Raw genomic sequence first — 2,695 nt, 5'->3', positions numbered from 1 at the left:
TCCACATTAATATTAGGATGTTTGCAGATTTAAAATAAAATTAAATTCTTCTTTATGGGAACTTTAGTAGCTCAGCAAGTTACCATGTATGTGATCTTGTAGGTTTGATGTTAACAATGCAGGGTTTTTTTTTTAACTACTAAATGGAAAGACTTGATAAAGCTTTTTATGAGATAAACTGTCACTGTTCAAAAGTGGGAAATAAAAATAAATACAAACTATCACAGCTACTGTGTGATGATCAAGACAAATGCTAAATGTTGTTTTGTACTGTGGGGATATCCATGATGGTTCCTTTTAGGACCTGGCGGAAGTCCCTGCTGTGACCTCCCGCAGGTTCCGCGCTCTCTCTCAAAGCGCAGCGTCCCCATCAGCTGTTGGAGCTGCGTGCGTGTGTGCTGCGGTGCTGTGCCACTGGAGCTGGCGACGCTTTTTCCACCTCGTTATCCCAGAACAGCCCGTGGAGCTTTACCACTCCATACCAGGGAAAGAAGAAACGAAGATGAGGTACAGTTTGCATTTGCAGTGAAACTTTTTGTAGCTGTGACTAAAGCGACCAAGTTGAGAATGTGACTGCATGCTGCCTCTGCAGGTGTTCTTCATGGCTGGAGCGCCTCGTCTGCTGCCTCCTTCTCCTTCTCAGCCCCGCGGCATCGCAATGGACAGGTAAGGCCAAATACTGACGCGCGGACACGGTGGCATGCTTACGCTTTGTTTTAGTCACATCTGCAACCTTCGTGACGCTTTAGTCGCCTGGTTTTCTGCAACTGTGCAATTCCTGTGCATCAAACAGCTCGTGGTAGATTAATTATGTAATCCACTTAAGATTTAACGAATAAAGTTTTAAAATAGTGAAGTACTGGCTTTTACCGGCAAATCTTCTTTTTAGGAGCCTGAATGTACCTGCCCAATGCAGCACCAGTCTTGTATGGGAATAGTGGAGTCATGGTTGCAGATTGCCAGTTTTACGTTGCAGCAACACGCTGTCAGTTACTATATGATGCTAAACTTCTGCTGTATGTTGAACAGGAGGTTTGCTCACTCTTTTTCTTTGGCTTGGATGGCATTGGTTCACTGCTTTAGGACTACAGCAACCTGTATGTACTGAGCATGGCTGCTGCAAAATTATGACACATTGTTATGATTCACTGATACAAAGCAGTAGATTTTCAATGCTTTGAAGGTTAAAGTAGCTTCTGGACTGTTTACAGGTTTTTGAGTCGACAGTGTTCAGATATAAACCTTCTGCCTTTGTCCTGTGTCTGACCAGAGACAGTGGCTTGTAGGAGCTGCATCTCACTTCTGAAAAAGGCTTTTATTTCTTTCCCACCTGTGTAACAACCTGCTAACCCAGCTGGCGCAAGCAGAATTCTGAACTTGCATCTTTCCAGCTGTTATAATGTCAGTGCATTTGAACAAGAGGTGAGAACAACTGACCATTTTGTTTGCACACGGTAGTAGTGGTGGTAAAGGTCTATGAGCCACTAAATGAACTCTCTTCTCTTCCTGAATAATTGATCTCTGAGCCTCACCAGTGTCCCACATTTAATTTAGTAAATGTTAAGTTGGAGAACGGTGTAGCTGTCAGATGATAGGGAGGGGAAACTGAGAGGATGCCAATTAATATTTGATTGACCGTGATCACCAGCAGCCAGTTGGCTGTTCCTTTTCACTGTAAAATGTCTAAAAAGGTTCAAATATGGTGCAACTACCTCTCAGACAACATGGCATGGTCGTAGGAATGCTGTCCTGTCTGTGTGTGTCCAGGTTGAACAGGCTTGTCACCGTGTCTCCAGAGCGGTGCTCTCAGCCGCCTGCGACATAGTTGGATTAGGTCTGATTCTTTCCCAGTCCCCGACTGGGCCAAGAATCCTTATTGTTATGTGATCTTTGACATGCACCCAGTGTGGTTTTGCCTGAACGGAACAGGACGGGGTGGGGGGAGGGGCACACCTTTAAGGGTACACCCTACTGTGCCATTTAATGACTAAATTAGATGCCACATTAAAAATCACAGCTGGCTTGAAGGTTTTCCCCTTTTCAGTGATGACCATAGGTATAGGAAAACCTTCTGAAGCATTTCAAACATGGTAAATGAAGCAGGTTTTAAAAAACAAAATAGGTTTTTAAATTCCTGTATTAGCATATTTGTTACTGCAGATATGTTTTGATAAACACTATGTTTGGAGTAACTTTGTTTGCAAGCTTTGTAACTGAACTGGATTCAGCTTCTGTCTGATTATCTTGAGCCCTAGTGGGTGATAAGGTCAGGAGCTGAGGTACTGTAATCCCATGCACAGCCAGAGGCAACGTAGACTACTCATCCATCCAAATGAGTGCCGAGGCAAAACAGGATTCTCAAATGTACCACAATATAAAACACTAACATAGCAGAGATGTGTAGATATAGAATCTTCTTGCACACATAATTGTGAGGAACACGTTTCACATCGCAGATCTTTGGGCTTGCTAGGTGGTGATACTCCTGTTGTAGAAAGTATGTCTGCTACAGCTTTGACAAACATCTGCTTGTATAGATGTTAACAATGCAGGGTTTAGCTGCATACTGCATAGTGTATAGCTGCAGCTTTTGCAGGAAACCATTTGCATCCATACCTCAGATGTGTTCTGAGAGTAATGATCAAGCGTAGTGGTTTTTCCTCATGTTTTTCTTTTGTTTTCTGTCATATTTGCA

The 2,695-nt window shown here is 43.1% G+C and overlaps 1 long non-coding RNA gene across 1 annotated transcript; it reads left to right on the top strand.

Moving 5' to 3' along the window:
- The first annotated feature begins 275 nt into the window (after window positions 1–275).
- Window positions 276–2,495, top strand: LOC109966322 (uncharacterized). Its single transcript, XR_002275747.1, has 3 exons — window positions 276–507; window positions 593–666; window positions 890–2,495. It is a non-coding gene; the product is annotated as an uncharacterized LOC109966322 (long non-coding RNA).
- Window positions 2,496–2,695: the final 200 nt, after the last annotated feature.

Source organism: Monopterus albus, unplaced genomic scaffold (genome assembly GCF_001952655.1).
Source record: "Monopterus albus unplaced genomic scaffold, M_albus_1.0 scaffold109.1, whole genome shotgun sequence".
Classification (NCBI taxonomy): Eukaryota; Metazoa; Chordata; class Actinopteri; order Synbranchiformes; family Synbranchidae; genus Monopterus; species Monopterus albus.
The sequence above is the reverse complement of the archived record's forward strand: the minus strand, read 5'-3'. Positions and strand labels throughout refer to the sequence as shown.